The sequence below is a fragment of the Ziziphus jujuba genome, chromosome 11 (assembly GCF_031755915.1).
Source record: "Ziziphus jujuba cultivar Dongzao chromosome 11, ASM3175591v1".
Classification (NCBI taxonomy): Eukaryota; Viridiplantae; Streptophyta; class Magnoliopsida; order Rosales; family Rhamnaceae; genus Ziziphus; species Ziziphus jujuba.
The window spans coordinates 1,178,225-1,202,168 of NC_083389.1; the positions used below are offsets into that span (position 1 = coordinate 1,178,225).

General features: G+C 34.1%; 2 pseudogenes; both read left to right on the top strand.

The window, feature by feature from the left end:
* Positions 1-856: 856 nt before the first annotated feature.
* LOC125419352 (NAD(P)H-quinone oxidoreductase subunit 2 A, chloroplastic-like) lies at positions 857-11,121 on the top strand (annotated as a pseudogene).
* Positions 11,122-16,591: 5,470 nt separating this feature from the next.
* LOC132799889 (DNA-directed RNA polymerase subunit beta''-like) lies at positions 16,592-18,033 on the top strand (annotated as a pseudogene).
* The last annotated feature ends 5,911 nt before the right edge of the window (positions 18,034-23,944 follow it).

The window sequence follows — 23,944 nt, forward strand, 5'->3', positions numbered from 1 at the left end:
GGGGTCAAAAAGCCAAAAAAAATTATTTTAGCCCTTATAAAAAGAAAACAGATTCTTGAACCCCTTTCACGCTTTTGTCAAGTCGAGGTAATGTAGAATAAAAAACTACAAAATTTGATCCAATTTATCGTAATTGGTTAGTTAAGATGTTGGTTAACCGTATTCTGAAACACGGAAAAAAATCAATGGCTTATGAAATTATCTATCGAGCCATGAAAAAGATTCAACAAAAGACAAATACAAATCCACTATCTGTTTTACATCAAGCAATAAGTGGAGTAACTCCAGATATAACAGTAAAAGCAAGACGTGTAGGTGGATCGACCCATCAAGTGCCCATTGAAATAGTATCCACATAAGGAAAAGTACTTTCCATTCGTTGGTTATTAGGGGCATCCCAAAAATATCCTTGTCAAAATATGATTTCCAAATTAAGTTCCAAATTAGCGGATGCTGTCAAAGGGAGTGGCGATGCCATGCGAAAATGAAGAGATTCATAGAATAGCAGAGGCAAATAGAGCTTTTGCTCATTTTCGTTAATCCATGAACATGATATATATAGACACATAGACCCATGGATCCATACATCTCGATCGGAAAAGAATCAATAGAAAAATAAAGAATCAAAATTGATCGATATATTTCTCGAAACAAACGAAAAGGAAACGACAGATGAAACATAAATCATGGATCAACTAAGCCCTTTCATGGACTTGTTTAAGAATAAGAATGAGGAATCTCATGTAAATATCATGGAATAAGGTTTGATCTTATTCATGGGGATTCCGTAAAAATTCCATTCCAAAAAGTTCGAAATAGTTGGGATTTTTTGGAGATTGGATGGAGTTACTAATTCATGATCTGGCATGTTCATAATGAAAACTTCATTCTCAATTCTACAAGAATTTTTATGAAAGCCAATTCAAACTTCATTCTTCTTCTGATGGTCGAATCAACCTCTGATTAAAAAGATATACCTTGGTTATATTTCATCTCTTCAACAAGTTTAGTAATGAGCATAACGGCCCAATTGTTCCGATGGAGAGAAGAACCTATGATTAGCTTTTTAGGAAATTTCCAAATGAACAATTTCAACGAAATCTTTCAATTTCTTATTTTACTATGTTCAACTTTACGTATTCCTCTATCCATATAGTACATTGAATGTATAGAAATAGCTATAACAGAGTTTCTGTTATTCGTATTACTACTCTAGGAGGAATGTTTTTATGCGGTGCTAACGATCTAATAACTATCTTTGTAGCTCCAGAATGTTTTAGTTTATACCCTACCTATTATCTGGATATACCAAGAAAGATGTACGTTCTATTGAGGCTACTATGAAATATTTACTCATGGGTGGGACAAGCTATTCTATTTTGGTTCATGGTTTCTCTTCGCTATATGGTTAATCCGGGGTAGAGATCGAGCTTCAAGAAATAGTGAATGGTCTTATCAATACACAAATGTATATGATGTGATTCCGCCAGAACCTGCACAACCGACAATCCGCTGGGCTGCTAACCCGATATAGATGAAGACCGGGCCGATCACTAGGGCTCAAGCTAAGAAGTTTAAGGACAATCTTGCTGTCTTTACCCAGGGAGTAATTCATATTCAAAAAGGCTTTGTCCATACCCGAAGATCTAAGACCTATTTTGAGCATACAAGTGGTGGAAGCTAGTACGGACCCGGATAGCGGTTTTGGTGCAATTATGGAGACCAGAAAGCATAAAATGGTTCCAATGTTTCATTAATTTAATAAATATGTCTAACAGGACATGGAATCAAGTCAAAGCAGCTTCAAAGTCGTCCAAAAAGGGGTTGTATGGACAGTTAGTAAACTTGGCCTGTTTTTACTGTATTTTGTGCTGGCTTTACTGTATTGTACTGAGTGATGTGATTCCGCCCTAGCCTGATCAACCAATAACCCGTTGGGGTGCTGACCCTACACGGATAAAGACCGGGCCAATCACAAGAGCTCAAATTAAGAGATTCAAGGACAAACTGGGAGCATTTGTATAGGGGGTAATCAATTTTCAATAGAGCTTGTCCATACTAGAAAATACAAAGCCTATTCTAAGAATCCAAGTGGTGGAAGCCGATACGGACCCAGGTAGCGATTTTGGTGCAAATATGGACACTGAGCAGCGTGAAATGGTTCCAACTCTTTATGGATTCAATACATATGTCTAAGAGGATATCGAATCAATTCAAGCCAGCTTCAAAGGCATTCAAAAAGGGGTTGCACGGACAGCTTCAAATTTGGCTTGTTTTTACTATATTTTGTGCTGGCTTTACTGTATTTTACTGAGTTGGCTTTTTCTCTTTCTTCAAAGTAAGGGAAACGTGTGGGACTTAATACTTAACATATTTGGAATCCTAAAAAGCATATCGAAGTTGATTTGAAGCTCAAATTGGTCAAAGAATGGTCAAAGTCAATTTAGTCAAAAAGCTAGTGTTAAAGTTTCCTAATTTGATTCTACTTTTTGTTTTAGGAAATTACCATTCTTTTATTTTTATTTTTATTTATTTATTTTCTGGACAAATAAGTTTTGGAAAGTTATTATTTTATTATTTTCGTTGTAAATTAATTAATTCCTAATTCAAAATAAAGGAATTAATTAATCCAAATTAGATTAGGAAATGAGTGAGAATTTCGGTCACCATAGGAAACTACTTTGTATGGTCGGATTTCTCTTTGTTTTTAGGGCTTTATTTCGTGACTTTTTAGCCTATTTAAAGGCTTATTTTTCAATAAGAATTAAGCTTGAATTTTATACAGAAAATTATTTGTAAGATTGAATTCTCTTTGTTCTTTTTAACACCTAAAACACCATTAGTGAATGAGTGTTTTAGTTTGACTTATCAATAGGCATTCCATCACCTATTGTGGCGTCTTCATTATATATCAAGGTTTCTAATCACAGGCTGGTTAGGGGTCAACATGACCATTAGAACTTGAACATATAGATCCGGGCTAATATAATATGGGTTTAGGAGCAGGTCGTCCTAGGTTCGTATCATTGTGCCAGTGAGGACGCTGGGCCTCAAGGAGGGTAGATTGTGAAGTTCCACATCGGTTGGAAAGAGAATGAAGCACGTCTTATAAGGTGGTGTGGAGGTGTGGATACCTACCTTTCCCGTACGATGCATTTTGACAAAACCTTAAGGGCTGGGTTGTAAGAGGATTCCCCAGGCCCAAAAAGGACAATATTTGATGCGGGTGGTCTGGGCTGTTTGATACGAACCTAGGACGACCTGCTCCTAAACCCGTATTATATTAGCCCGGATCTCAATTAAGTTCAACTTCTAATGGAATGGACCTCAACCCCTAACCAACCTGTGGTTAGAAACCTTGGTATAATGTAGACGCCACAATAGGGGATGGAAAACCTATTGATAAGTCAAGCTAAAACAACCAATTCTCTAATGGTGTTTTAGGTGTTCTCAAAGAACAAAGATATAATTAATCTCACAAGTATTTTCTTAATCAAATCAAAGTTTTTATTCATACTGAAAAATAATCCTTTAAATAGGCTACAAAGCAACGAAATAAAACCCTAAAAATAAAGAAAATCGGCCACCACACATAAAGAAACCTAGTTGGCGGAAACTATACTTCCTTTCCTAATCTAAGTTTGATTAATTAATTCCTTTATATTAAATTAGAAATTAATTAATTTACAATGGAAAGAATAGAATAAAAACCTTCCTAAAGTTATTTGTCCAGAGAATAAATAAATAAAAGCCAAAAAGTAATGGTAGTTTCCTAAAACAAAAAGTAAAAACAAATTAGGAAACTAAAAATGCTAGCCTTTTGATCAAGTTGACTTTGATCAATCTTTGACCTCTTTGAGCTTCAAATCAGCTTCTAGATTCCTTTTAGGATGCCAAATAAGCTGAATATGAAGTCCCACACGTTGCCCATGCTTGGAAAAATAAGAAAAGGCTAATACAGTAAAATATAGTAAAGCTAGCAAGCCATACAGCAAATTCGGCCGAATTGTTGATGCTATCCTTACAAGCCCTTTTTGATTGCATTTGAGGCTGCTTTAACTTGATTCCATGACCTATTAGGCATATGTATTGAACCCATAAAACATTGGAACCATTTCATGCTTCCCGGACTCCAAAAATGTACCAAAACCGTCACCCGGGTTCGTATCCGCTTCCACCACTTGGATGCTTAGAATAGGCTTTGTATCTTCAAGTATGGACAAGCTCTGGTGAGATTGATTACCCCTTGTATAAATACTCCCAGGTTGTCCTTAAATCTCTTAATTTGAACTCTTATGATTGGCCTAGTCTTCATCCTTGTCAAGTTAGCACCCCAGCGAGTTATTAGTTGAGCGGGCTCGGGCGGAATCACATCACTATCACAGATGGTACCAGAGCTGGACCGGGATCGGTGTGCCAGCAAGGACGCTGGGCCCCAAGGGGGGAAGGGAATGAAACAAGCTAAGAAGTTTAAGGACAATCTTGTTGTCTTTATCCAATAATTATTTCATATTCAAAAGGGCTTGTCCATACTCGAAGATCTAAGACCTATTTTGAGCATAGAAGTGGTGGAAGCCAATACGGACCTAGGTAGCGGTTTTGGTGCAATTATGGAGGCCGGGAAGCATGAAATGGTTCCAACGTTTCATGAATTCAATAAATATGTCTAAGAGGACATGGAATCAAGTCAAAGCAGCTTCAAAGTCATCCAAAAAGGGGTTGTACGGACAGTTAGTAAATTTGGCCTGTTTTTGCTGTATTTTGTTCTGGCTTTACTGTATTATGCTGAGTTGGCTTTTTCTCTTTCCTCCAAGCAAGGGCAATGTGTGGCACCCCATAATATGCTCATTTGGCATCCTAAAAAGCATATAGAAGCTGATTTTCAGCTCAATGAGGCTAAAGATTGGTCAATGTCAACTTAGTCAAAAAGCTAGTATTTTAGTTTCCTAATTTGATTTTACTTTTTGTTTTAGGAAATTACCATTACTTTTTGTTTTATTTATTTATTTTCTAGAGCAACAAGTTTAAGAAAGTTATTATTTTATTATTGTCATTGTAAATTAATTAATTCCTAATTCAAAATAAAGGAATTAGTTAATCCAAATTAGATTAGTAAAGAGTGAGAATTTTGGCCACCATAGGAAACCACTTTGTATGGTCGATTTTCCCTTTGGTTTTTCGGGTTTATTTCGTGACTTTGTAGCCTATTTAAAGGCTTATTTTTCAATAAGAAGTAAGCTTGAATTTTATACAAAAAATTATTTGTGAGATTGAATTCTCTTTGTTCTTTTGAACGCCTAAAACACCATTAGTGAATGAGTGTTTTAGTTTGAGTTATCAACAGGCCTTCCATCACCTATTCTGGCATCTTCATTATATACCAAGGCTTCTAATCACGGGTTGGTTAGAGGTCAAGGTGACCATTAGAACCTGAACGTAATTAGATCCGGGCTAATATAATACGGGTTTAGGAGCAGGTCGTCCTAGGTTCGTATCAACGTGTGGGACTTCATGATCAGCTTATTTGGCATCCTAAAAAGCATATTGAAGCTGATTTGGAGCTCAAATTGGTCAAAGAATTATCAAAGTCAACTTAATCAAAAAGCTAGTATTTTAGTTTCCTAATTTGATTCTACTTTTGATTTTAGGAAATTACCATTCCTTTTTTGTTTTTATTTATTTATTTGCTGGACAAATAAGTTTATGAAAGTTATTATTTTATTATTTTCATTGTAAATTAATTAATTCCTAATTCAAAATCAATGAATTACTTAATCCAAGTTAGATTCGGAAAGGAGTGAGAATTTCGGCCACCATAGGAAACTACTTTGTATGGCCGGTTTTCGGTTTATTTTTAGGGTTTATTTCGTGACTTTGTAGCCTATTTAAAGATTCTTTTTCAATAAGAATTAAGCTTGAATTTTATACAGAAAATTATTTGTTAGATTGAATTCTCTCTGTTCTTTTGGACAACTAAAACACCATTAGAGAGTGAGTGTTTTAGTTTGACTTATCAATAGGACTTCCACCACCTATTGTGGCATCTTCCTTATATACCAAGGTTTCTAATCACAGGTAGGTTAGGGGTCAAGGTGACCATTATAAGTTGAACATAATTAGATCCGGGCTAATATAATATGGGTTTAGGAGCAGGTCGTCTTAGGTTCGTATCATTTTGTATCAGAGCCGAATTTTGTTCAGGTTTAATATATCTTTATTTTCTTTATTTGTTTTTGTGTTATTCTATAATTTTAGCATTAGGTTATGGTTGCATCCCTCCCATACACGTTTTGCATCTTTAAAAAAAAAAAAAATCATTTCTAGTTGAATTAGGATTTCCTAGTTTTACCGTATTTTTTGTTTCCTAGTTTGTTGGTTGTTTTTCATCATTATTCTTGTTAATTTTGGTCTTTGTTGATTTTTCTTTGCTGTTTTAGTATTCAATATTTTCATCATATATTCAAAAAAAAAAAAAAGAAAAAAGAAGAAGGGTTTGCGGCAACATATTTACCAAAAGAAAAAAAAAAAAACTGCACTTTTGTTTTTGTTGGAGGCCATGGGTTTGGTGGATTTTTGGTGTGGAATTGCAATTGTTAGTGTTGATCTTTGCTACTGCAGTTGTTTTATGATCTGTGGGTGAAAACATGAAAAAAAAAAAAAAAAAAGAAAGAAAAAGCAGGATTAAAAAAAAAAAAAACAATTTTGGTTTGTTGAATTTGGTGCTGCTGGAATTTCGTTGAGCTGCTGCTGTTGACTATTTGTTGCATATTTGGAGTTTCTGGATAATTATTTTTGCTGCTGGGTATTTGGATTTTGGGTGTTTAAATTATTTGGATTAAAATTAGTTAAAGGAATTGATACAAAGCTTGAATTACAAGAACGACAACCAACACTATTCTATATTTTTGTTCGATTTGATTCTTGTTTGAGTTTAAAATTCTTTTTCTTAAATTTTATTCTTGAATCCTTAATCTCTTACCCTCTGGTCCAGTTCTTAAAAATTCCAAAATTTTCTCATTGTTTTGCCTTATTTTGCCTAGAAAAGTCGAAAACTAGGATTTGTTAATTCCTTCGGTATTGCTTTCTTTTTGCTACTGTTTTGTTGATAAGTTTAATTAAAACATACTTGTGATCTAATTGCTGTTTTTTGGGTGTTTTAATTGGAACTTTGACATAATTCATTGAGCGGAAAAAGGCAAGAGTGTGTGAGCTTGAAAGAGGGTAAAAGCCGAAACTAGTGTGAAAACACGAGTGTCGAGACCTTGATTGAGTTAAACATGTGAGGGAGTGACTTTTGGTGAGAATTTATTTTATTTTGCATTATTTATACTAACATGGCAGATTCAAGGGTGAGAAGAGGAGATCCACCTTTAAGGATTAATGAAGAAGAGTCCGTAGGATTCCATGGCGGTTCCCGAGCTTCGGGGAGTGGTGAGCAAAGGAACATGAAGGCTATCTTGGAGCAACTACAGCAGATGAATAGTCAATTTCACCATTTAAATCAAAGGATGGATAGGTTAGAAACATCCCAAGGAGTGCCGAATATAAGGATAGATGCTCATGGAGGACATGATCGAGGTTGAGGAGGCCGAGTGAGACCAAGAGAGGAGTTAGAGGAGGAAAATTTTGGAGATGACTTTGAAGAAGGAATGGATTAAACACTTGCTGTCCAAGAGAGGCTAGGTTGTGGGAGGCATAGGAGAGAGGATGTAGATGATGATCTTGGCAACATCAAGGTAAACATCCCACCATTCATGGGTAAAAGTGATCCGGAAGCATATTTGGAATGGGAAGAGAGAATGGAGATGATCTTTGATTGTCATAATTATTCGGAGGCTAAGAAGGTGAAATTGGCAGCAATGGAGTTTGGCCATTATGCACTCCAATGGTAGACCAATGAGCAAGGAAATAGGTCTGTGGAGGATTATTACAAGGAGATGGAGATGCTTACGATGAGACTAAGTATGAATGAGGATAGAGAAGCAACTATGGTAAGGTTCCTTGGTGGTTTGAATTGTGAAATAGCCAATCAACTAGAATTGCAACAATATGTAGAATTGGAGGAGATGTTGCATGTGGCTATTAAATTGGAGCATCAATTCAAGAGGAGGGGTGTAGGCTCATGGTTTGTAGGAGTTTCCAACAGCGGAAGATCAATTCCAAGTGGCTGGAGAAACAATCCTACCTTTGAAAACAACTCAAAGCTAAAAGTTGGTGAAGAAAGTTCAAATCGGCCAAGGAGAGAGACTAGAACCGAATCTGTCCAAGCATACAAAAGTGAAGGTAAATCTAATCCTAAGCCTTCTAAAACTCATGAAATTGTGTGTTTTAAATGCCAGGGATGAGGACACATCACTAGCCAATGCCCGAATAGGAGGATTATGATGTTGAAAGGTAATGGCGAACTAGAATCCGAAAGTGAAGAAAGTGATGCTGAAACTGAAATTTAAGATGGAGAAGTCGGAGATGATGAGCATGAGGAACCCGAAACACTCCAACCTTCAAGGGATGACTTAAGCTTGGTTGCAAGGAAGGTCCTTACTGTATACAAAGATGAGGAACAAATTCAAAAGAGAAAATATCTTCCACACCAGATGCGAAATTCAAGGCAACATATGTAGTATGATTATAAATAGTGGAAGATGTGCAAATATAATTAGTAGCATGGTAGTTGATAAATTAAGCTTAACAACTAGTAAACATCGAGAACCATATAGATTACAATGGCTACATAATAGTGGTGAGATAAAAGTAAATAAACAAGCCAAAGTAAAATTCAGCATTGATACATATGTGGATGTTGTATTGTGTGATGTTGTTTCTATGCATGTGGGTCATATTTTGTTGGGTAGGCCATGGCAATTTGATAGAGATGCTATCCATTATGGTACAGAGAATAGCATTGTATTTAAATTTAAAGGGAAAAAGTTTAAGCTGGAGCCATTAACTCCAAAGGAAGTATTTAACAATCAACTTCATATGCAACAAAGGAGGGAAGCCGAGAGGCTCAAAGAGAAGGCTAGTATGGCACCAACGGTTCCACCATCCATTCAAGAGGAGAAAGGTGAGCTTGCTGTCCAAGGTAAGTCTTCTAAAACCCAGGTTGAGTGGAAATATTTTAACAAACTCAAGAGAGACAAAGTGAGAGAAAAAGCCGAGTGTGAGACAAAACAAATGCAAACCGTGAGTGGGAAAGAAAAAGAAAGGAAAGAGAAGAAAAATAAAAAAATTTATCTTAGCTTTGGTGATGTTAATAAAGTAATTATGAATAAGAAATCATTGCTGGTCATGAATTTTAAAGATACTTATTTAAAGATGTTTTTGTTACATAGAACTTTATCTAGATTGTTGAGAGCTTTACTTAGTGGAAATCTGAAAATTTGGGAAATATTGTTTGCTAACTTTAAAAAGTGTAATTTTTACCATAATGAGCATGTATTTCTAGATTTTGTTGTAATAGTGTTTGACCCAAGAGAAATGGTTTGGTTGCACTTACAAAAGGAGAGGTTTCCTTAACAAAGAAAGTCAAAGCTCATGCCGCGTGTGGATGGACCTTTTCAAGTTTTTGAGCGGATTAACGAGAATACCTACAAACTTGATTTAATAGGTGAGTATAGTGTTAGTGCCACATTTAATGTTACTGTTTTATCTCTTTTTGCTACAGGTGCTGATCTAGATTTGAGGACAAATCCTTTTCAAGAGGAGGAGAATACTATGATTCCGCCCGAACCTGCACAACCGACAATCCGCTTGGCTGCTGACCCAATACGGATGAAGACCGGGCCGATCACTAGGGCTCAAGCTAAGAAGTTTAAGGAAACCCGTATTATATCAACCCAGATCTAATTATGTTCAGATTCTAATGGTCACCTTGACCCCTAATCAACCTATGATTAGAAACCTTTGTATATAATGAAGACGCCAAAATAGGTGATGGAAGGCCTACTGATAAGTCAAACTAAAACACTCATTCGCTAATGGTGTTTTAGGTGTTCAAAAGAACAAAGAGAATTCAATCTCACAAATACGTTTATGTATAAAATTCAAGCTTCATTCTTATTGCAAAATAAGCCTTTAAATAGGCTACAAAGACATGAAATAAAAGGGAAAATTGACCATACAAAGTGGTTTCCTATGGTGGCCGAAATTCTCACTCATTTCCTAATCTAATTTGGATTCATTAATTCCTTTATTTTGAATTAGGAATTAATTAAGTTACAATGAAAATAATAAACTAATAACTTTCTTCAACTTATTTCTCCATAAAATAAATAAATAAAACCAAAAACTAATGGTAATTTCCTAAAACAAAAAGTAGAATCAAATTAGGAAACTAAAATACTATCTTTTTGACTAAGTTGACTTTGACCAATATTTAACCTCTTTGAGCTCCAAATCAGCTTCTATATGCTTTTTAGGATGCTAAATAAGATTATTATGGAGTCCCACACGTTTCTCTTGCTTGGAGGAAAGAGAAAAAGCCAACTCAGCAGAATAAAGTAAAGTCAGCACAAAATACAACGAAAATAGGCCAAATTTACTAACTATCCGTACAACCCCTTTTTGGATGACTTTGAAGCTACTTTGACTTGATTCCATGTCCTCTTAGACATATGTATTGAATGCATGAAACATTGGAACCATTTCATGCTTCCCGGCCTCCATAATTGCACCAAAACCGCTACCTAGGTCCGTACCGGTTTCCACCACTTGTATGCTCAAAATAGCTCTTAGATCTTCAGGTATGGACAAGCCCTTTTGAATATGAATTACTCCCTGGATAAATACAGCAGTATTTTCCTTAAACTTCTTAGCTTGAGCCCTAATGATCGGCCCGGTCTTCATCCGTATCGGGTCAGCAGCCCAGCGGATTGTCGGTTGTGCAAGTTCGAGGCAGAATCACATCGGTATAACTCCCCAAGAATTTCAATTTTGCTTATATTCATCACTATAGGAATTGGGTTCAAGATTTCCCCAGCCCCTTCTCCTCAATGGACTCCTGATGTATATGAAGGAGTGCAGTTTGTTCGATACATTCCTACCTCTCTATCTATCCTTGAGATGTTTGGGTTTTTCAAAACTCCATGGACATGCAGAAGAGAAATGCTATCCCCACAATGACCAAGACATAAATTTTACTTGTTCAAATAACAATTAAGGTGAAGCAGGGTTAGGAACAATGAATCCAGATACAAAGTATGGAAAAGTGTCTAGAACTTCCTCCCCGAGACTTACCCCCCAACCTAAAGTAGCTGGGTGGGGAAGTAAAATTAATCTTTGTTCATACATCGGCTTCTCTGGTATGAAATGAGCTACTTCAAATAGGTTTATTGCTCCGGTCCAAAATACGATTAATCCGGCATGAGCTACATGAGCCCACAGTAGTTTACCAAATAAGTTGATAAGTCGAGCATTTCCGGCCCACCAAGCGAAACCAGTGGTTTCTTGGTCACGACCAGCTAAAGCTAAAGTTCCATTAAAGAGCATTTCCATGGGGTAGAACCTCCTCAGGGAATATAGGGTTTCCATGAGGCTGATTTGAGCATCCATCCAAGCACGAATACCTTCGTTTAAGAGAATATTTTTGGTGTAGAAAGTCTCAAATTCTGGATCTTCCACTACATGGATTTCCTAAGAAACGAAGTCATAGGCACATAGATTCAAGGCTAGACCAACTACTCCAAGAGCACTCATCCATAAACCAGTTACTGGTACAAATAACATATAGAAATGTATCCAACGTTTATTGGAAAAAGCAACCCCAAAGATTTGGGACCAAAAGTGGTTAGCGGTGACCATTAAGTGAGTTTCTTCAGCTTGGGTTGGGTTAAAAGCTGCACCATCACCATCTTCAAATAAAGTATTTTCTATGGTAGCACCATGAATAGCGCATAGCAGAGCAGCGCCCAATACCCTAGCAACTCCCATCATATGAAATGGGTTCAATGTCTAATTATTAAACCCTTGGAAAAAGAGGATGAATCAAAATATTGCTGCTACACCAAAACTTGGCGTAAAGAACCAACCAGACTGACCTAGCGGATAAATCAGGAATAAAAAACAAAAATTGCAAATGGACTGGAGAATGCGATTGCATTATAAGGTCGTAATTGATTAGATCAAGTCAGTTCAAATTGACGTAACATGAAACCCATTATTCCGAAAGCGCCTTATTGACATCAATGAGTTAAATCTCCTTGTGCTTCAGGGCTCCATAGTAACAACAAATAGTGTGCTAAACCATTAATAGGAGTAGAAACTATGGCGGTTAAGAAGTTGCAGCCTTCGAAATAGGAACTTGCTAATCCATGGGTATACCATGAAGTTACAAAGGTTATACCTGTAAACCAACCCCCTAAGGCGAAATAGGCACAAGGAAAGAGCAATAGACCAGACCAACCTACAAAAATGAAACAGTCCCTCCGTAGCCAGTCATCCATAATATCAAATAAATCATTTTCGTCTTTGGTAAATTTACCAAGGGCTATAGTCATAGTGATCCTCCTATTCAACTACTTCAACCATTTTCGAGCACCTCATAGTATTTTCAGGATGTTGGGGTTTCTATCATTTATGTATGATTTGATTTCTCGTCCATTGCCCCTTCTTTCAAATAGGTTTCAAATATAAAAAAAAATTATTGGTCTCTAATTTGACCTAGCAAAGTAAAATCCCTGAACTCAATTCAGTTATCCTTTCCTATTCTTAATAACCACTTAAACCATGTATATTACAATTACATTTTATGGTTTGTTACTTTTTTATTACAAATGGTAACAATATCTCTATAAATGTAAATACTACCGTTGGAGTTTTATGAAAAAACCAAAGCCCCTTATCGGATTTGAACTGATGACTTAAGCCTTACCATGGCATTACTCTACCACTGAGTTAAAAAGGCCCGTTTACTTCAACTCCTAAATAAATTGCTAGTTACTATGAATAAGTACATGTTATATGTCTATAGACATATCTTATACATTTATACGTTATAATCTATGTAATAGATATATCTTAGACGCATAGTGGGTCGTTCAGGAACGCTCAGTTTGATTTACCTAGTGAGTATAGAATATACTAGTAAGTGTAGGTAAAAAAAAGGTTTATTGATATTGGATTTGATAAATATCAATGCAATGAATTGTTTTTAGACAGGCCAACCCTAATTTATTATTTTCCATTATAACAAAATTCATTTGATTGATACATGTACCTACCAATTCAACATAGCCTCAAAATATTTCATCGAAGTAATCGTTGATAAAGAAATTCGGCCTATCCTCTGAACCAAAAAATAAATTTAGAGAAAAAAAATTCAATAACTTATCATTTTTTTATATGAATTTCCTATCTTAGTGTGAGGTAGAAATATGCCCGCCTGATCTTAACAATGAGTAAATCGATGAATGAAAGTGTAAGAATGGGGTTTAACCCCCCTTTATGGTAGACCAATTACTCACCGAAAAGTGCTATCCTTTGTATTGAATCATACCATTCCCATTATATTATATTGTATATTGACAATTTTAAAAAACTATTCATACTATGAGCATAGTATGATGGCGGTGCAAATATGCCCCCATCATCTAGTGGTTCAAGACATCTCTCTTTCAAGGAGGCAACGGGGATTCGACTTCCCCTGGGGGTAAGGTTCTATGAAAGGAAGTTGATCATGGATTATCAATGAGCATGAAATTGCTTCTTACGGCCATGGGTCGATGCCTGAGCGGTTAGTGGGGATGGACTGTAAATTCGTTGGCAATATGCCTACGGTAGTTCAAATCTAGCTTGGCCTAATAATTCACCGATCCACCATGATATAACCCATTTGTTGTTTTCCTACAATGCTCGATCCCAACAAAAAAAAAGTAAATTTTTTTTATATATCTACCATTATTTAGTTACTCTATTTAATTTTTTTTTTCCAACAAATTCTGATTTTTCTAACGATCTAGATTCATATCAGGATCGGTAAGTGTAAAGGCTAAGGACAAGAGTAAAATAAAAAAAAACAAACTTTTTCATTGAAAGGTTGATTATCCAATTGATTTGGCAACAACGAAAAGATTATTAGTAATCCACGCCGCTTTGGCTAAAGTGCATATCCATATGGATAGAAATATATCACTCACTTCTCCGTTCCAACATGATAATTCTAATCTAAAATCTAAATCGAAAGGGTTTGAATGAAACCATTAAGAATAGGTATACTGTACACTTTATTTTATTATGTTATTTTCTTGGGATTGTAGTTCAATTGGTTAGAGCATCGCCCTGTCAAGGCGGAAGCTATGGGTTTGAGCTCCATCAGTCCCGATGGATCCAAATCCAATAAAATAACAAAAATACACCAATTTATCTCTCCATTTTTGCATGAAAGGGAGTACAAATAGCCGAATTTCATTCCCAACTAGATCCCTCTTTTTTTTCATTTTGATTGTTTGTTTGGGTTTGGTTAAAATCAACAGTAACGTCAATGTAACAGCGGTTAGATGATACTCCATTAGATGATTGTACGAGGAAGGCGGTAAGTTATAGAAAAAAAAAGAAGGGAAAAGAATGATAAATCAAAATTTAAATTTGAAATTTAAATTAATTTAAAGGAATTTTTTATTGGATTAGGAATCAACCTTTAAAGTCGGTATGGATAATAGATCTTCCTATGTTATATTGTTCCATTCTTAGCGATATTGTTATTCATGATATTGATCCGATTCAATTACATCGAGATGTAATTCATCCCATTGAATTTACAGATGAAGGATTTATCATCTCTATTGGATTAAATCCCATGTTATTGCCAATTAAAGAAAAATGAAATGATGAAATTATGGAAGTCAATATTCTTGCATTTATTGCTACTGCCTTGTTCATTCTAGTTCCTACTTCTTTTTTACTTATAATATACGTAAAAACGGTAAGTCAGAGCAGTTAATTTGAATTAAACTTGACTTTTTAGTTCTTATCAATGATTGAAGAAAAGAAATAAAATGAAAAGGATTCCAATTTCGCTATTAAATGAATGAAATGAACAAAATAGAATCAGCAGTATTTTATGAGCGATGATAGTATGGTAGAAAGAAAGATTCATATTTTTCTTTCTACCATACTATCTAGTATTGTCATTGTGTTGTATAGAGTTTACTGTCTGAAGATACAGTATTGTCATTGTATTGTATAATAAACCACATAATAAAACAAGCGGTAAGTGCGCAATATGTGACTCGTCCAAGACAATATTTTATAATGTGGAGTTGTAGTATCTCGTTGGACAACCACTGTGTTGTTTCCCATAAAAAATATGTATCCATGTAATAACATATTTCTTTTCTCTTTGAACAGTAGAAGAAATAAAACAAAATAAAAGAAAAAGGTTCCGTTCTTTCCCATTGCCCATATAAAACTTTGGTAAGAGTCGGGTCATCGAAATAGAAAAGTTATGAAGAATACGTTTGGAATCAATTTCCTACCATTTGTATTCCTTTTGAAATACAAACATGGGAATAATTGCAATATTTGTTGGTTGAAAGAGTTCATATATTATTCATAGAATCCATTACTCCACTAGAATCCATTACTCCACTATTTAAATCAAAATGGAATTTTAATTTAAATAGTGAAATTAAAATAAAAAAAGGCTTTGCAAGAAAACCTATAAAAAAAATTGATACAATTTGGTTCCTAAATTCAATTAGTAGTACTTTTAGAGTCCACTTCTGCCCCATACTATAAGTGAAAGGGAAAATGTAAAGACTACCATTACAGTAGCCCAAGCAAGACTTACTATATCCATGTGAATTATGTCCTCTATCTCTATGAATATGAAGGAATTATTCAATTATTGTTCACTAATAATAAAAAAATCATTGGCGCAGAGTTAAAGGGGGGTTCTGACCCAACATTGTTGATAAAACAATCTAATAAATCCAATTATAACATGTTCTTATAATTATAAGATTTCTGGTATAATCGGAAAACATTAAGCACCAGCAAAATACGCAGGACATTGATTGTATTGTTGCATGCCACAATCCATTGAATCGGTCTTCTATTATCATTCACGCCATCATAGACGAAGCTCCCTGATGAATGAGCAAATGACTAATCAATGCTGAGAACACCGCTTTCCAATGCTAACATCTGGTGGGTATGGAACATTTTCAGTGCCATTGGAGCAATCATGGTGCTGCCCATTATACATTATAAGTTGTCTAGTGCCATTGAAAAATTGGCCAGATGTGAATAGACCATTAGTGGCCATGCATTGGATGTGCTAGCTTAGTTCCTATATTTTTTAAGTACGTACCAAGAAAATAGCTTAATGTATATGCTCACAAATAAAAAACTTTGGATTCGGCCTCAGTGGCTAGGTTCGGTAATTAACTCATTTCAACAAAATTTCTACACCTACCATACATCATAGTTTAAAATATTGAAATTCTATGACACCAGTGTCAATTCAAGTCTCTTCGATTCAAGTAGGACCATAGTTCCTAAATTTCTACGCGAATCAAGATCAAGAAAAGGAAGTTTTCCAATCATTGACTCAAACCCATTGGCGAACCCTACTCAGCGGAATATGGAGATATTTATGGCAGAACTAGCTAATCTGACCTTTCACAATAAAGTGATAGATGGAACTGCCATTAAACGGCTTATTAGTAGATTAATAGACCATTTTGGAATGGTATATACATCACACATCTTGGATCAAGTAAAGAATCTGGGGTTCTGACAAGCCACCGCTATATCCATTTCGTTAAGAATCGATGATCTTTTAACAATACCTTCTAAGGGATGGCTAGTCCAAGATGCTGAACAACAAGATTTGATTTTGGAAAAACACCATTATTATGGGAATGTACATGTGGTAGAAAAATTACGACAATCTATTGAGATATGGTATGCTATAAGTGACTATTTGCGATAAGAAATAAATCCTAATTTTAGGATGACAGACCCTTTTAATCCAGTCCATATAATGTTCTTTTCGGGAGCTAGAGAAAATGCATCTCAATTACACCAATTAGTAGGTATGAGAGGGTTGATGTCGGATCCACAAGGACAAATGATTGATTTACCTATTCAAAGCAATTTACATGAAGGATTGTCTTTAACAGAATATATCATTTCTTGTTATGGAGCTCATAAAGGAGTTATGGATACTGCTATACGAACATCAGATGCTGGATATCTTACACGCAGACTTGTTGAAGTAGTTCAACACATTGTTGTACATAGAACAGATTGTGGCACCACCCAGAGTATTCTGTGAGTCCTCGTAATGGGATGATGCCAGAAAGAATTTTTATCCAAACGTTGATTGGTCCTGTATTAGCAGACGATATATATATAGGCCCTCGATGTATTTCCATCTAAAATCAAGATATTAGGATTGGACTTGTTAATCGATTCATAACCTTTCAAACACAACCAATATATATTCGGACTCTTTTCACTTGTAAGAGCACGCCTCGGATCTGCCGATTATGTTATGGTCGGAGCCCTACTCATGGCGACCTAGTCGAATTGGGAGAAGTTGTAGGTATTATTGCGGGTCAATCTATTGGGGAACCGGGCACTCAACTAACATTAAGAACTTTTCATATCGGTGGGGTATTCACAGGGGGTACTGAAAAACATGTACAAGCCCCTTCTAATTGAAAAATAAAATTCAATCAAGATTTGGTTCATCCTACACGTACACGTCATGGGCATCCTGCTTTTCTATGTTATATAAACATGTATGTAACTATTGAGAGTGAAGATATTATACATAACGTGACTATTCCACCAAAAAGTTCTATTTTAGTTTAAAATAATCAATGTGTAGAATCCGAACAAGTTATTGCTGAAATTTGTGTGGGATCATACACTTTAAATTTTAAAGAAAAGGTTCGAAAACATATTTATTATGACTCAGAGGGAGAAATGCACTAGAATACCAATGTATACCATGCATAAGAATTTACATATAGTAATGTCCATCTCTTACCAAAAAGCAAGTCATTTCTAGCACAGGCATTCAATTAGTTCAGACTTGTTTAGTGTTGAATTGGGACCAAGACAAAAAAACTTCTTCTATCGAAGAGGTCCACACTTCCTTTGTTGAAGTGAGGACAAATGGTATGATTCGAGATTTCTTAAGAATAAACTTAGTGAAATCCCATATTTCATATATCAGAAAAAGGAATGGTCCGTTAGGCTCAAGATTGATCTCTGATAAAAGGTCAAACCGTACCAATCCATTTTAATCTATTTATTCCAAGGAAAGGATTCGACAATCACTTAGCCAAAATCAAGGAACTATTTCTACGTTGTTGAATAGAAGTAAAGAATCTCAATCTTTGATAATTTTGTCATCGTTTAATTGTTTTCAAATGGGTCCATTCAATTATGTAAAATATTACAATGTAATAAAAGAATCAATTAAAAGAGATCCTCCAATTAAGAATTCATTAGGCCCTTTAGGAACAACATCTCAAATTGATAATTACCTTTTAAAAACTCATAATCAGATCTCGGTAACTAAATATCTAGAACTTGACAGTTTAAAACATACTTTTCAAGTACTTAAATATTGTTTAATGGATGAAAATGGGAGAATTTATAATTTCGCTCCATGCAGTAACATCCTTTTGAATCCATTCAACTTAAATTGACATTTTCTCCATCATAATTATGATCATAATTATTGTGTAGAATCATCTACAATAATTAGCCTGGGGCAGTTTATTTGTGGAAATGTATGTATAGCTAAAAAAGGGTCGTGCATCACAGGCTCCACTTCACTCTCATGTTCCACGGATGGCTCATGTTGTGGACTATCGACTAAAGTGTTATTATCCGATCCCATTTACAATGGCTAATATCCATGAGTGTACGACACCAAAGCCCATGAATCATCTATATGGGGTCCATCAGGTACGATAGGATTGAGTGATGCTTTACAATCTTCATCTATTTTCTTACCATTGGCACCGTCCATTGGAGTATCATATTCTTTTTCTTATGCAGAATCCATTCGTCCTTGCTCGCCATAAGACGATGCCAATGGGGATGACCATTGCACCAAAGAGGGAGGTAACTGTGTATGCACTTTATGTTCAGCCTGCATAGCATAATGGTTATTTTGTGGTTTCCAAAAACTAACAAAAAGTCATCTCTACATAAAAGTATAGAATTCGATAATAATGTAACACCTAAAGTATAATTTATGAAAACATGCAATCACCCCTATAGTTTTATAACCTTATTCTATGAATTAGTGTAAAATGATACCTGATACTTTAGTTAGTCAATAAGAGAACCAAGCATCATGCTTCAAACAGTTATCTCCTGCTTCACTTCATCAAATTTGTCAGCCATATATTTCTTTAATTCATCCAATTTTCCCTCCACACAATTAATCTAATCAACATCAGTACTCGAAAACAAGTAAATATATATTAGTACAACATTCATCAACTTATATAATATATATTTTGAATGTAATAGTTGCATAAACTTACATTATCATTCGGTGGAGCACTAGCATGCTTTTCATCTTTGGCTGCATCTTGACCACCAACAACTACCTTGAATGCTATCAACTTAACAAGTGGTGGTTCTGCATACCAAACCACATGTATGTTAACTATTAATGTTCACCAATAATCCATATTTGCCTCATCTTCGATAGCATCTAACCTCCAATGCACACCATACTGCATGAAATTAATAAAGAAAAAAAAATATAAACAAAGAAAAATGAAAAACAAAAAAATTTATATCAAAATAAAATATATAATGTAACTTTAATGAAATAGCAATCAAGTTGAATTTGGTATGACAATCTTAAATTAGGTACAACATGCAGTAGAATTAAGTTTGCCTTACATTGCTATTTGAGGTGAACCAAGAATTCATAGCTCTATGATTTGGTGGACTTGTTAAATGCCATCCAACAATCCTAGGATAACTAGTTTCCCATCACTCACCAAATTGTTTACCAAAATCTGGAATGGCTTCAAAATCCCATACCTACAAAATATAAAATATAGGTGATCAAGTATAATTTTTAAATAAACCCTAAATTTCTATTTGATGGTAAAATATACCTGAAACACCAAAGGGAAACCTTTTAGATGCGTGATTTTTTATTTTTTTTAGTTCTTCTCCTCTATGCTGGAATGCATTGTACACCGACTCTATCGTCTCCTTGTAGCTCAAAATACCCCAAGGAAAGGAATTGTAAAGCTCGATATAATCAACCAATTCAACAAACTTTCTATTAGCCATGAACCAGGAAATATAGCAGAGATATCTTCATTGCATCCCAATTATCCCCAAAATGTGTACTTTTGAATATTCTTTCCAACTTGGGTGGTTTCAAGTCAGATTTACCTTGGAGCAACCTTACACAGCTCCTTTGATTTACTATTTTACAAATCAAAATCAAAGGGATACCGACAAAAGTTTAAGCTGGTAATGAGTGCAAATTCCCATTTCGTAAACCAAAGTTCAACTCAAACACCTTAGGATCATTGGACACAACTTTTCTACATACTAGGTTATGAACTAAGTGACCAGAGAACCTAAGGTTCTTCAATTCAAGCAATGGTCCAAATGTCTAACTGTACAAATTCAGTTGATCAACCATGAGCACACTTTTAATTACTACATTTGCTTCCATTGGATTCCCAAAAGAACGCACCCTAGCTTTAAATATATCTACATCCTTGAAAATTCATTCCTTCCAACTTGAAGCTTCATTGGCCTGCAAAATAATTTACATAAATGGAATAGAAGGCAACTATTTTGTCATACACTATTTTTCCACCCCCAACTTGACAATAATATGTTCAAGCCAATCTTAATACATATGTATTAACATTTTTGCACTAGTGGTATTACCGATGAAGCCATCGGTAATCAAGCTGCAATAAACTAAAAAAAATTCCGATGGCCTATCAGCAATTATCAAAGGCCATCGGGCGAAGTTTATTTTGAATATCCACATTCATGATTAAATAGTTAAAGACATATTATTAATAAAACTGATATAAACCTCACCAACTTAAAAAATATATATCAAAATCTCATAATTTTGCATATTTATAATAAATATAGTCAAACATAAATGAGCTACGACTTAAACCAAATCCCACATTCAACATAACAAGCTTTGTAAAAGAATATAAAACTTACCATCTTAGATAAGGGAGACAAGATTGGAATATTGACTGGAAGGTTGGTTGGAGGAATAAGCTGGGTGCTCTCCTTCTCAGATTGAGATTGCTGCCTAGAAGTTCGTCGACGCTTGGTGATGTGCTTTCACCGCATCTTTTGTTTTGCAGCTTCTTACCTCCCTTCTTTGATTGAGATCACAAGTTCTTCTTTGGTGCCATTCTAAAGTACAGCCTATAAATGTAAAGTGACAACACCAATCAAACCAAATTATGAATAGAAAATATACATAATTCAAACCAATACAAAATAAACATATAAATTTAAATCTCCAACACTAATAATTTTTCATCCACATTTAAAGTATATATATATATACATATGTATGTATATGACTATGTATGAATCAGCTAAATAGCATAAAAATTGATCAAACACATTTATTTATGTATATTCAATGAAATTATACTACCTTTTTCTATCACATATATGAATCTTACATGAATCTTATAAAACGAATGAAAAAATATCAAAACAAAAAATCATTTCCATGGTTAAAAAGGAAAGAAAACAAATTACACTTATGTATTTTTTTCTTCATTTTCTTTAATTTCTATACAGTTATTTGTGTTTGGATTTCTACTTACAACTATTATATCATATGCGTGTTTGATTACCTTATAAATCATGGAACTTCAATATTGTTCAAGATTTCTTGTGTGCTAAATTGAAATTATTGTTTTCTTCAATATTTTATACAAGTTCTTATTAGCTAAATCACCAATTATTGTTCTCTTCAATATTGTTCACAAGTTCTTTTTGCTAAATTGCCAAATTTCCCTTCAAATTATTGTTTTCTCATTTGAAAGCAAAAAACAATTTTGCACATAATTTAAGAGATTAATTATTGGTAAATTATTTGATAAAACAAAAAAATAATTATAATTTTTTAAAAAATTATAAACTTTTACAAACTACATATTTTAATATTTTTTGAACCCAAAAAAAAGAAAAATTACTGATGTCATCGGTGACATCATCACACGATATGTCGTGCAGGCCAGACGACATGTTGTTCAAGACAAACGACATGTCATCTGACTTGGATGACATGAATGACATATCATCTAGTGCGGACGACACGTCGTTGGCTCCTCCTTCAACCTCCCCTTGGGTCGACCCGAACTCAGCAAAATCAATTCTCGCATTCAACTCCCAACCTGGTCGTAACTCCCACCTCCGACCGCCTTTTCCGATCAAACCGGTCCCTTTTTTTTTGTCTCTTCATTTCCTACTAATACCCAATATCAATTTATCCTAAAACCTAGTTTATAATAACTTCCATGCAAAAAACGTAATTTAATATTAATTTATAAAATTTTCAATTTTAAATCAGTTTTAGACCCAAACAAATCAATTGAAAAACCTAAATGTGTTACAAAGTACTCAGAAAATGTCATATACTTAGAAAATTCAAAGTATATTATGTAAATACCAATTCTACAATATACATATATATACACACAGCAAAAAATAACAAAAAATAAAAAATAAAAAACAGATGCTTACCTGAGGATGCTTTTTGAGGGAGAATAGTGAAAGCTAAAAATAAAAACAAAGGGAAGAAAGTAAGGATTTTTGTTTGTTTTGAATTCAAAAAGGAACGATGAATACTAGACGAAGGGAAAAGTGGGTTTTTGTTTGTTTTGAATGAAAACTTTCAAAAAAGAATGGTGGTGTTTTTAAGAAAATTGGACAAAGGAAAAGGTAAAATATAGGATATGCAGGTCATTTGTAAGTTTTACTAAGGGTAAAATGGATATTAAAGAGTAAAACAAAAAACATCATAAAAGTGTGGGTATATATCCTTAAGAGGCTTCCAATAGAGGTAATGGGTCAAATACCCCATTTTATATCTTATGTATTGTGCTAATTTACTAATTTATCTATATATATATAAACACAATTTTATGCATATGAAAAAAGCTTTTAAACAATCCAATTCTGACAAAATTAAAATACCATTCAAACCAAAAGAAAAAAAGAAAAAGAAAAAGAAAAGCCGACGCTTTTAAACAAAAGCATAGGCAAAAGTGATAATAGCCAGCATTTTTAGTTAAAAGTTTCGTCTTTTCTTCCATAATTTTTTATTTATTTACGTTTTGCTTTTATTTTTTTAAGAGTAGGAGCTATCTATTAAACAATCTGAATTTGACAAAAATAAAAGGAAAACTTAAAATATAGTTGACCAAATTGTAAAAATATTACATGAGTTAATATTTAATTAATTTGAAATATTATTTTTTACGCAAATACTTATTTTAATTTTGTTGTCTTTTAATTATTTTGCATGAAGCTATCATTTAAACAATCCAATTTTGACAAAATTAAAACACCATTCAAAAAAAAAAAAAAAAAAAAAGTGAAGCAAAGCTGCCGATTTTAGCTAAATGCGTCCGCCAAAGTGATAATAGCCAATGCTTTTAGTTAAAAGCATTGGCTTTGATTCTTTTTTTCTTTTTTTTTATAAAAAAAAATTTGGAGCTATCTATTAAACAATCCAAATTGAGAAAAACTTAAAAAATAGTTGACCAAATTGTAAAAATATTACATGAGTTAATATTTTATTTATTTGAAATACTATTTTGTTATGCAAACATTTATTTTAATTTTGTTGTCTTTTAATTATTTTACATGAAGCTATCTTTTAAACAATCCAATTTTGACAAAATTAAAAGACCATTCAAACAAACATAAAAAACAAAGCTGACGCTTT